This window comes from Punica granatum, chromosome 5 (genome assembly GCF_007655135.1).
Source record: "Punica granatum isolate Tunisia-2019 chromosome 5, ASM765513v2, whole genome shotgun sequence".
NCBI lineage: Eukaryota > Viridiplantae > Streptophyta > Magnoliopsida > Myrtales > Lythraceae > Punica > Punica granatum.
In genome coordinates, this window is record NC_045131.1 from 28,238,163 (window position 1) to 28,251,344 (window position 13,182).

Here is a 13,182-nt window from a genome sequence, read left to right on the forward strand (position 1 = left end):
GAGAACGAATCCGCACGAATTGAATTTCATGTTTATTCGAAATTAACGAGTAAAACCGATTAAAAATATTATATTTGCCTAATTATTTCTTGAGCCTAAAATCGATGAATTAAATATTGACATGATTGTGTGTGACCATGTTTGTGTGTTTTGAATTGTGGAATGTCATTTTTAATTAAAATCTCACACAAATCGGATTAATTACGTAAACTCAGTGTTGCGATAAATCTAACAATGAACACGCAAGTATATGTATTACCTCAAGTAATAAAAAGTGGCTAAGAGTATCGTCCCATAGAGACTGGTCTAAACCTCACTAGATACCGAAACTATCACAACTAGCTTTTATAATTGATTCCAAAAAAGTGGTTAAGACTAAATCTAAGAACTTACTAAAGCAACAAAATAAATACGAGTGGAATCAATGGAGATGATCCTGGAACTTTCAATTTTCCCTAGTACTTTATACAATATCGATCATTCTTTCTCTATTCTAACAGATTTCCGATTACTAACCTAGGGTTCTATAATCTTTCTACGCCTCTTCCGAGGGCTACATACCTGTATTGAGTTAATCACTCTATTCCTAGGCAATTAATAGTGAAAACCCATTAATTATCAACCCTAATTTACTACTTAAGGCGTTCGGGTATATTCCTATCCCTCCTACGAATTACTAGATTTTCCAATTTAAAATAAACTTAGACTATCCTATCAATGGCTTAAACTAGAATCCTCTTCCAAGCTTATCTAGATTTCCTAGTCAAATTAATTGGTGATGAGGCAATTAATCGCATTAAGAACAAGATAGAATAATCAATTCAATCGAATTCAATAGATATATAGTAAAGAATTCACAATTTTATAAAAAAATACTAGGTTCTATTGAGGCCTAGATGAAGGAGTTTGGCTCATGATCGTAACAGTAAATGTCAAATAAACATAAACATGATAACAATGATTGACTTTTGACATTTTTTTCTCTCAAATCCATTTCAATCGAGTTAGTCCTTTTTGCAAGTCCGTTTGTCCCATTTTTTTCATATCGATTTATAATTTCAAAGGTTTGTTGTATAATATGTTCGTTAACCAGTGATTTCACACAGTCGTCTCCTAAACCCTTTCACGCTTTCAATGGTAAACATAAAAGTATGAGGTATTTTTCCAATTATTCTTTCTATTTTGCCCTTACTTAAACAATGATAGTACAAATTTGCTCATTTACATAATTAACAAAACAAAATTAATTCTTAAAATCATTGTACTTTTTAGTAAATGTCCCTACATTCAAACAATACAAGGGAAACAACGTTTCAAACAATATTTCAAGAGATCACGCATCCCTAAGGCAAAATGAAATTTATATATCACTTAATTTTTTATTTTTATTAGAAAATTACATCTTCTTTATTATAATAAAAAAGTATATAGATCCGATCAGAAAAATAAAGAGAAAGCTATAATTTAACAAGAAGATAAATTTAGTAGTTAAATTAGTATAGATAAATTTAATCTTCAAATGCTATTTCTTATTTGGTGAAATAATTTCTCGGTGAAAATATGTAATTGTTAAGGAGATGTGACTAAAAAGTTGTATTTGTTTCTGCTATATATACCTTCTAGTTTTCCAATAAACATATAAAAAAGGGAAAATAGCCCCATATAACACAGTTTTAATCTTATTTTCACATTCTGGCACATTTTTAAAAGTTTTCGCGATCTAGCACGAATCACCATTTTATTCCCGGATCTAGCACACCGTTAAACTTCGTCTAAAAACCGTTAAACACCATTAGATGGAGTTTAACGGTGTGTTAGATCCGGGAATAAAATGGTGATTTGTGTTAAAATGTGACAACTTTTAAAAACGTGCTAGGAAGTGAAAATAAGATAAAAACTGTGCTATATGGGGTTATTTTCTCAAAAAAAAATATTTACCCCTCTTTTCGATATTTTGATTTTGATAGTCTTTGTGAAACGTACGATTTCAAAACGAGGTTAAACTTTTACCCCATGTTCTTGATGTTCCTATAAAGCTCCACACAAATTTTCAAATTTTTCTGGATGGTAAATCTTGAGATAAAAAATATTTATCTCCTTTTTCGGTGTTGTGATTTTGATAGCTTTTGTGAATCGTCCGATCTTAAAATAAGGTGAAACTTTTACCCTACGTTCCTGATATTAATTATAAAGCTCCACACAAAATTTCAAATTTTTATGGGTGGTGAATCTTCAGATAAAAAATAATTACTCTTCTTTTCGGTGCTCTGATTTTGATAGTTTTTGTGAACCCGTCCGATCTCAAAACGAGATGACACTTCTTTTCCATGTTCCTAACATTATTATAAAGCTCTTCACAGATTTTCATATTTTTTTGGACCGCGAATCTTCAGATAAAATATATTTACCTATCTTTTCGGTGTTATGATTTTGATAGTTTTTGTGAATCGCCCGATCTCAAAATGAGATTAAACTTTTACCCCATGTTCCTGATATTATTATAAAGCTCCACACAGATTTTCAGATTTTTCTGGGTAGTGAATCTTCAGATAAAAAATATTTATCCCTTTTTTCGGTATTCTAATTTTGATAGTTTTTGTGAATCATCCGATCTAAAAAATACCTGAAACTTTTAACCAATGTTCCCAATATTATTATACAGCTCCACACTAATTTTCATATTTTTCTAGGCGATGAATCTTCAAATAAAAAAAGGAAAAATAGCCCAATATAGCACAGTTCTTACCGTATTTTCACTTCATAGCACGTTTTTTTTAAAGTTGTTACGATCTAACACAAATCACCATTTTATTCCTGAATCTAGCACACTGTTAAACTTCATCTAATGGTGTTTAACAGTTTTTAGACGGAGTTTAACGGTGTACTAGATCCGGGAATATAATGGTGATTCATGCTAGATCGTGATAACTTTTAAAAAAGTACTAGGAAGTGAAAATAAGGCAAAAACTGTACTATATGGGGCTATTTTCCCTATAAAAAAACATTTGAACTCCCTTCTCCCTCTAAAAATTTTCTTTTTAATAGTTTCATTAAGAAGTCTCAAAAGATTCTCGATGTTGTTGCCCAAAAATCTCAATGGCCATGTTCTTATATTTCAAAAGGTATATAATCTCTTATAAAATATCTATTAGCTTATAATTTATAGATTCTTTATTAGTCTTTAATAGAGAATATTTATGTATGATTCTCGAGGCATTCTTCATCTGTTGTTCTTTTAGATTTTACTCTTTTTTTTAGGATATCATAAGTATCCCTTTTATATTTGGAGATACTATTTCATTGCCTTTTATCGTTTTCTTTCTAATTTTTTCTCAGGCAAATTATAAAAAAAAAAACCCAAATTTTGTAAAAAGTCTCAGTTTTGTCCTATATTTTATTTTGTAACAAGAAAAACCATAAGTTTTCTAAAATGTCTCAAAAATGACCTCCGTTATAACTTCCGTCAATTTTTGCTGCTGATGGTGGGTCCCTTTAACAGTCCACGTAGGTCACACGTAGGAAAAAATTGACGGAAGTCATAACGGATGTCATTTTTGAGACATTTTAGAAAACTTATGGTTTTTTCTGTTACAAAACAAAATTTAGGACAAAATTGATACATTTTACAAAACTTGGGTTTTTTTTTTTGTAATTTACCCTTTTTTCTTGGTACTCTTTATCATATTTTTATAGGAAGCAGACAAATAAGCGGTAAGGGCCTTTGGTCGGCAACAAGCACCCGCCGACGACCTCACTAGGGGCTATGGTGCCCTTCGACGAACCTCTATCGGCCCCATCTGCCTTTCTCTTTCGTTTTTTGATATCATGAGTTTGTTATTTATGTGTGTATATATAATTGTTGTAATTTTTTAGAATTTACAGATTTTAGGTTTAACTTTTGAAACATCAAAAATTCAAAATATCAAAAAAGACCTATTAAAATATTAACAAATGTTATGTCCCTTTATGCAAAAATAAACCTTTTGGTCTAAAAGAAAAATGTTTCAAATGTATTTATCTTTTTCGGTACTTATTCCAAATGAAAATTGAGAACAAATTAAAAGTATATGTGATTTACAGATAAAAGAAGATTATCAATAATTATTTATTACTTTTGAGGTAATTTTTTACGATATATTATAATTATAGGTAATTGGATTATTTTTTTATTATCTTTATTTTCTCTCATTTTCCCTGAATAGTGTTTACTCTTTTTACTCTTGATTATCATGATTTTAATCATGTAATCTACTGAGGCTTTTTATATTAATTAATTATTACTCACTTTTTATTTTTACTTATTTTAAAATTTATTATATGTGTAATACGACAAGAATATTACTTAAAATGAATATTTATTATAATTTCTTTTTTATTAAACATTAGAATTGAAAATTTTTTCTTCTTTTGTTTCAATTAACTACTTCAAAATTCCAACAAATATATAATAATTTGAAAATATGCAATATTAAAATATTATATCTTTACTTCTTATTTTTTAAAGGAAAGTCAAATTTATTCTCGCAAAAAAAAATTGAATTTATTATTTATAATTTTTATATTATCAATAATGTTATATTTAAATAAAAAAAATTATCAATATACATTAATGATATTAAGTTAGTCATATTTATTGATTTGGTATTTTTAAACCAACTAATAAGATTATTAATGATTTTATATAATTAATTATATATATTTTGGATGAAATTAATTTTTTTATATATTTTCTAGTATTTTATTATTATTGCGTGTCGCTACTTAATTGAGAAACCTTTTATGTGCAACTCATATGTAGATTCACTATTGAGCTTAACATGCATGGGCTTGGGCTAATTTTTTAAAAATTTCGCATATTGTAAGATCGATAGAATCGCACATATCCTATAATCTTAGGAGTTGGATCAAGATCCCACTAAGATCCTAGAATTTAGATCCTCAAAGTAAGATCAAGCTTGGAAGCTTGCCTGTGGATCGTAAGATTGTAACAACTTAGGAGCCAACTCGAAATCCTAACAAACTTGAGTGTGACTATGATGTTCGATGAGTAAACGCGAGGGAGGTTTCGCGTTACTTTAGCATGAGGTGCTTGATGTCACCCAAAAAAGAGGATTGAAATGACACTTCACGTTGAATTTCGTGGGAGCAAAACTGGTGGGAAGTAAAGATCGAGTAGATTCCTATGATGAAGAATGTTCTGTAACGACCTGACCTTTTGGCTTGAAAAACTGGTGGGAAGTTAAGGGGTTCGCGATAGAAGAAATAGTTCATAGAGACAACTGTTAAGAATGTGAAAATGCAAAATCACTTTTGAAATTTTCACCTGTTTTATAGTAGTGTGTGTGTATATATATATATATATATATATAGATATAGGGTTTTAAAGCTGGATAATGAGGCACAAGGCGCGAAGGACACAAGCAGGTTGCTGGGGCAATTTTGGAATAATAAATATGGGATTAATCCCACACTTTTTATTGTGAAGGAGGTAAAGGTATCTATCTATCTGATAAGTAAAATTCATTTGAGTAATAATAAATGCTATTGTGTTAATGCAATTAAATATTTAGAAAAAATAATTTCACTTTTCAGAACTAAAAATACGTTCATATAGATATAGTAAACGTTTTATAAATACAAATATTTATACGTATCGTAAACGTCACTCAAATAATAATTAACATGCTTGAGTTTATGTAATTAGAAATTAGAGATAATTAATTTAACTTTCCCACTTCTCCAAACAAAGTTTCTAATTTTTGGAATTAAAAAATACTTAAAATCTAGCAAAATCAAAGTTTGTTGTTTCTGGTAAATTTGTATTTTTTAAAATTCTATATATTATGTCGCATTCAAAAGAACATTATGTAATAATAATAATAATTTAAATATTCGCACAAGTTACTAATTTAATAAACCTATGGTTATATAAGACGAAAGAATTTGACAAGTCACATATGGTCATATCAAATTTTATTTATCTAAAAAAACTTGTAGTAATCCTGACAACAAAGTAAATCAATAAAGAAAAGTAAAATATTATTAAAATATTTTAGGATTAAAAAAAATTAATTATGCACATATGTAAATTATAAAAATTTGATAATCACAAGAATGTATCATATATTAACAATACCTAATATATTATGATTATTATGAAATTCGTAATTCTTCTAATTATGAGTAAATTTTTTTTTAAAATTGCAAAAATTAATTACTAAAAATAGTCCAACACAGCGCACGGGTTTGAGCGATAGTTTGTATTTATATACATATATATATATATATATATAGGTATACTATACACCAATTACTTTAAATGAGAAAATAAAGAAAAGGGTGACGTGGCAAGCTAAATTTGCTACGGACCCATTATAGCTTTTTAAGAGAAGAATTTGCCCCCGCCCCCGCCCACAACAACCCCACCACCCCCACCCCCGGGACATAATTTTCTGGCTTCGTCCCTGAATATCATAATGACCAACTTACCACATGACAAGATTTCAGGCCTTAATATGAGGAGAAATCTTTCTTTGGGCGAATTCTTGGAGCAAGTTTTGGTTAATCATACTGATATTAGAAGCATCCTAAATCATTACATAGATAAATATCAAGTGATTTCCTTTTTTTGGTGAAATCATCAGTTTCAAGAAAAGTTCGATTGCGAAAAACCGAAGAAATCCAATTTCTGGGACGTTTTGGTTCTCGAGGTTAGAAAATCATGTACGAGGAGCAAACCAAATCATCGTTATTAACATCATTATAACTCTTGCACATGCATAAGATAAAGAACACGGTCATACAGTAATCGAGATAAGGGCAAGAGAAAATATCTCTATGCTTGGCATAATTTACAATTTTACGAGCCCAAAACCGGGAAATAGAATCGGAAGAATGATAGGGGCCCGTGCTTCATATGCTACAGCTAGAACTTTTGGAATTAATTGAATGATTTAACCAGTGCAGAACCTCCTGCTTTAGCTGGATTTTTTTCACAATCCTTAAGGTCATCAATAAAATTATGTCAGTTCCCGCAGAAAAATAAATAATCATTAATTCCAAATTTGATAGAGATTTCTTGGCGGCCAAAAGTGTGAACAAACCTCATGTCCCACCACAAAGTCTCCCTTACGAGCCTTCGGATTGCCATCAGCTCAATAATCACGAGCAAAAAGATTCTTTATTCTAACGACAAAAGGAGTGTTGTGTAACGCACTTTTTTTTTTGTAATTGATCCACTTCAGTAGAATTGCCATTTTCTTTTATTTTCTTTTCCTTCATCCCTTATTAGTATGGCTTTCTCCTGTAATTAAAAAAATAAAATTCTTGTACCTACCAAAAAAAAGAATCTTATATATTTTTATTTAGATTTTTAGTTTTCTAAGATAAGTATTACATAGTGGTCGATTCTTAACAATAACCTGGGTCCTATTCTATTTTGGATACTAGAAACATATGGAAAATAATGTGTCACATCTCATGAGTCATGACCCATTATTTTGATCAGAGGAAGCTTACTCTAGATTTTGTGACCATAATTTCGACGTCTCTTACAGGATCTACTCCTAATCTTAACCTCAATATTTTCGAGCAGAGCAAAAAAACCATTACTATCAATATTAATATCACGATGATATTACTTATTAGAAAAAAAAACACGATTCTTATTAGTTTTGTTATTATTATTGTTAATATCATCATCATTATATTTGTATTTTTTATTATTTTTATTTTATAATTACAATTACTATATTAATTATATTGTACCATGTATTGCAGCCTCTTGAGTGGCCGATTTTGAACCAAAGCTTGGGTCCCCTCACACAAGTTGAACAAAAGTCAACCAATGAGATTAACCAATTGCTGTCTTTGTTGACTCTGTTCCCTCTTCAGACTGAGAGACACCAAATTCGAATCACCCAAAAAAAAATTTTCTAAACCACAATAATCAACGTCTTTGGTCTTCTTCTGACAACAGCCTTCCAATCGTAACTCAAATGATACTACAGGATCTGATTATGCATAGAAAATCTGGATAACCATGATGCTCATCGGCGGAGCAAGTTTATTGTTTGTTCTGCTTTTATTCTCGCGTTGCGCTTCTGAGTTTTCTACCACGACAGACTTTGTCTCGTCGACTCGGTACCTCCAAGACCCTGAAAGCATAACATCCAATGGCAGTATCTTCAGGATGGGGTTCTTCACCCCTAATGGCTCCAAGTATCGGTATGTCGGGATCTGGTACAACAATTATCCTGAGTTCAATCCGGTTTGGGTGGCCAATCGGGAGAGGCCCATAGAGGATTCCTTGGGAAAAGTGATGATATCCGAGGATGGGAATCTTGTGATTATGGATGGGAAGAAGGATGTCGTCTGGTCATCCAACGTCACAAACTCGGGGCGAGGTAACATAACCGCCCAGCTCTTAGATACTGGAAACCTTGTCCTGCGCGAGGCGAATACGAGCATCAGTGGCGGGGTAATATGGCAGAGTTTCGAACACATGTCTGACTCGTTCCTTCCGAAGATGAAGCTCAGCAGCAATGCCAGAACGAATGTTAGTCTGATGATCACTTCATGGAAGAGCTCTTCCGATCCTTCCCTGGGGTCCTTCTCTGGGGGTATCAACCCGCTAAATATTCCGGAAGCTTTCATATGGAATGGAACCCTCCCTCACTGGAGGAGTGGGCCCTGGAACGGTCAGATCTTCATCGGGTTGGCCTCAATGGAATCAGTTTACCTCGATGGCTTCAGCCTCCAGAACGACAACGAAGGAACCTTTTCCTTGACATACTCGTATGCTATGGCTTTCATATCGTACTATGTCTTGCAATCGAACGGGACACTTTTGCAAGTGTACTCCGGGGAGGAAGAGAATGATCGAGGAGTTTCCTGGTCATCCTATGAGACCGAATGTGATGTTTATGGCAAGTGCGGGCCATATGGAATATGCGATCGATCCAAGTCCCCTATCTGCAGCTGCCCGAGAGGGTTTAATCCTGGAAATTTAGAAGAATGGAGCCGAGGAAATTGGACTGCCGGATGTGTACGGGAGACTCCAACAAACTGTGGGAGCTTGAATAGCAGCAAAAGAGACGGGTTCCTGAGGTTGCAGAAGATGAAAGTTCCAGCTTTCCCTGAATGGTCATTTCCACTCAAAGATGAATGTGCGAAGCGGTGCCTCAGTAATTGCTCATGTTTGGCATATGCTTATGCTCAAGGCGTGGGTTGCATGAGTTGGACCGGAGAATTACTTGACATGCAAAAGTTCTCGAATGCAGGAGTAGACGTTCACATTCGACTTCCCAGCTCAGAACTTGGTAAGTTGCTTAGAAATTTCGTCCTGCTCCTGAGAAGCTTCCCAGTTTTCCATTTTCTCAAATAAAAAACAGAAAACCGGATGGTTTTCTGCAATCAGATGGATAGTTTATCGTATTTCTCCTTCGTACTGTAACTGTAAGAGTAACCAATCCCTGACTATGTGAAGACAGCCGAAATATCACATTTTGTTGGGTACTCTTTGGCAGGTAAGGCTCGAGATTTGAAACTAGTTTTGGCAGTTACATTGAGTGTCGGAGTAGTCTTCATCGCACTATCTGTGCTATTTTTGTGGATGCATGCGAGGAAACGACGAGGTAATTCATTAGAACCATTAAATTTGGTAATAGACAGTCCAAGTACTGTGCTTTGCATTTGATTACTTGACATAATTCTCCTTGGGTCGGCAGTGACAAAATTACAGGAAACGATTACCTCAGACCGAGAAGAATCTCCAATCATTTCTAGCGGGATGAGAATTCAGGACAACCTTAAACTCCAGGATCTAAGCTGCTCAGCTTTGAAGAATTGTCAACTGCAACAGACCCTTTCAGTTCGGCCATTAAGCTTGGAGAGGGCGGTTTTGGTCCCGTGTACATGGTAATATAGTTCATACCACCATGAACTGTTGCTGCATCAGATTTGAGTTGGGATTGCTTATTTAGTAGTACCTTCTGCAGGGGAAGTTATTGGATGGACAAGAAGTAGCCGTTAAGAGACTATCCAGAGCTTCAGACCAAGGGCTTGAAGAATTTATGAATGAGATGGTAGTAATTTCGAAAGTTCAGCACCGAAATCTAGTTAGACTCCTAGGCTGCTGTGTTGAGAGAGAAGAGAAAATACTGGTCTATGAGTTCATGCCGAACAAAAGCTTGGACGTATTTTTATTCGGTAAAGTTCTTGCTAAAAGCCACCAATTCATAGCGGAAACCGTTTTGCTTATTGCTTATTGCTTATCTTTTAATCTTTGTAGATCCAGTAAAGAAAGACGAACTGGATTGGAGCAAACGGTTTAAAATTATCGATGGGATCTGTCGGGGTCTCCTGTACCTTCACAGAGACTCTAGGCTAAGAATCATTCACCGGGATCTCAAGGCGAGTAACATTCTCTTGGATGAAGAGCTCAACCCCAAAATTTCAGACTTTGGGATGGCGAGAATTTTCGGGGCGAAGGAAGATCAAGCCAATACTAGAAGAGTTGTGGGAACATAGTGAGTAGATTATCTTTTAAATTTTTAATACAATCAAATTTATCCTCAGATTCAACTTTGAGTTCACAAAATTTGTTCTTACAATCTGGCCGATGAATTGCAGCAGTTATATGGCTCCGGAGTATGCAATGGGAGGTCTTTTCTCAGAAAAGTCTGATGTGTTCAGCTTCGGCGTCCTATTACTCGAGATCATCAGTGGGAGACGGAACACAAGCTTCAGTCAAGAAGAGCAGTACTGCAGCCTTCTGGGATTTGTAAGTATATTATGCTTCATTTTTTTCTTTTAAAAGCTAAAAGGGGTCCGGTTGGACTGGCCGACGCAAACCCTGGCACGATCAAGAGGGTCATTATAGATACCATTGACACGGACCAGATAGTTGCCTCCATAAGCTGTGCTCTTTATCGTACTTTAGCGAAAGAACATAATTGTCTGCTAATAAAGGCCCAAAACATACATCTCTGCTTTCAGGCATGGACTCTGTGGAATGAAGGCAACATCATGGCGCTAGTAGACCCTGTAATATCCAATAATTCCCATCAGATCGAGGTTCGAAGATGCATACATGTGGGGCTTCTGTGCACGCAAGAACTCGGCAATGATCGCCCGACTACATCAACCGTCATTTCGATGCTCAATAGTGAAATCACGGATCTCCGGATCCCCAAAAGGCCTGCGTTTACAGAAAGACAAATTACCCATGACACAGAGTCCTCTGAACAGAGTGAAGGGACACGTTCGATCAACCACATTACAATTACCACAATCGAAGGACAGTAATTAAGAAGAAATGTAGATGTTGATGTGATTATGTCTTCTGGAAAAATTCTTGGAGCAAGTTTTGTGAAATCTTTTGATGGCACAAGCATTAACTCAACAAAGTTTCACGTATAAATGAAATTGTATAAATTAGTAAAATACGAGCAATTCGATCGTACCTCATGATGTGACATGAAAAAATGCATATCAAATTGTAACAAATAGGAAAATAAGTGTTAATCACTCAAATAATTATCATGTTTATTTTTAATTGTACTTAATGATTCTTCCTCATCATGTCATTGTGAGGTAGGACAATTTAAGCTTTTCTTGTAAAGTAAATATATATATTTTGGATGAAATTAAATTTTTTATATACTTTATTGTGTGTTGCCACTTAATCGAGAAATCTTTCATGTCCAATGTACGTGTAGATTCACTACTAAACTTAACATGCATGGGCTTGGGCCAGTTTTTTAAAAATTTATATATTATAAGATCGTTAAAATCGCACAGATCCTATAATCTTAGAAGTCGGATTGAGATTCACTAAGATCCTACAAATTAGATCCTCAAAGTAAGATCGGGATTGAAAGCTTGCTCGTGAATCGTAAAATCGTAACATCTTAAGAGCCGACTCGAGATCCTAACAACCTTGAGCGTGACTATGATGCCTGATGATGAAACACGAGGGAGGTTTAGCGTTATGTTAGCATGAGGTGATTGATGTCACCCGAAAGGGAGGATTGAAATGACACTACACTTTGAATTTCGTGGGAGCAAAACTGGTGGGAAGTAAAGATCGAGTAGATTCCTATGATGAATGTTCTGTAACGACCTGACCTTTTGCCGAGAAAAACTGGTGGGAAGAAAAGGGGTTCGCGATAGAAGAAATAGTCCATAGAGAGAACGGTTAAGAATGTGAAAATACAAAATCACTTTTGAAATTTTCACTTGTTTTAAAGTGTAATTCATATATATATATATATATAGAGAGAGAGAGAGAGAGAAGGTTTTAAAGCTGGGTAATGAGGCACAGGGAGCGAAGGACGCAATCAGGGTGCTGGGGCAATTTTGGAATAATAAAAATCTGGGATTAATTCCACACTTTTTATTGTGAAGGAGATAAAGGTATCTATCTATCTAATGAGTAAAATTCATTTGAGTAATAATAAATGCTATTAAGTTAATGAAATTAAATATTTAAAAAATAATTTAGTTTTTTAGGACTATTTAAATTTCGCACTTCTCCAAACAAAGTTTCTAATTTTTGAAATAAAAAATTACTTAAAATATAGCAAAATCAAAGTTTGTGGTTTCTGGTAGATTTATGTTTTTTTAAATTCTATGTATTATGTTGCATTCAAAAGAACATTATGTAATAATACTATTAATCTAAAAAAATTTGCAGAAGTTACAAATTTAATAAACCTACGGTCATATGAGAAGAAAAATTTTGACAAGTCACATATGGGTCATATCAAATTTTATTTCCCTAAAAAAACCTGTAATAATCCTAGCAACAAATTAAATCAATAAAGAAAAGTAAACTAGATATTGAAATATTTTTGGCTAAAAAACAATTAATTATGCATAGATGTTAATTATCAAAATTTGATAATCACAAGAATGTACCATATATTAACAATACCGAATATATTATGATTATTATGGAATTCTTAATTCTTCTAATTATAAGGAGTAAATTTATTTTAAAAAATTGTGAAAATTAATTATTAAAAATAAGCCTGTACAATACACGGGTTTGAATGCTGGTATGTATTATATATATATATATATATATATATATATGGGTACACACCAATTACTTTAAATGAGAAAAGAAAAAAATGGTGACGTGGCAAGCTAAATTTGCTACGGACCCATTTTAGGTTT

The 13,182-nt window shown here is 33.4% G+C and overlaps 1 pseudogene; it reads left to right on the plus strand.

Moving 5' to 3' along the window:
* Positions 1-7,928: 7,928 nt before the first annotated feature.
* Positions 7,929-11,445, plus strand: LOC116207112 (annotated as a pseudogene).
* The last annotated feature ends 1,737 nt before the right edge of the window (positions 11,446-13,182 follow it).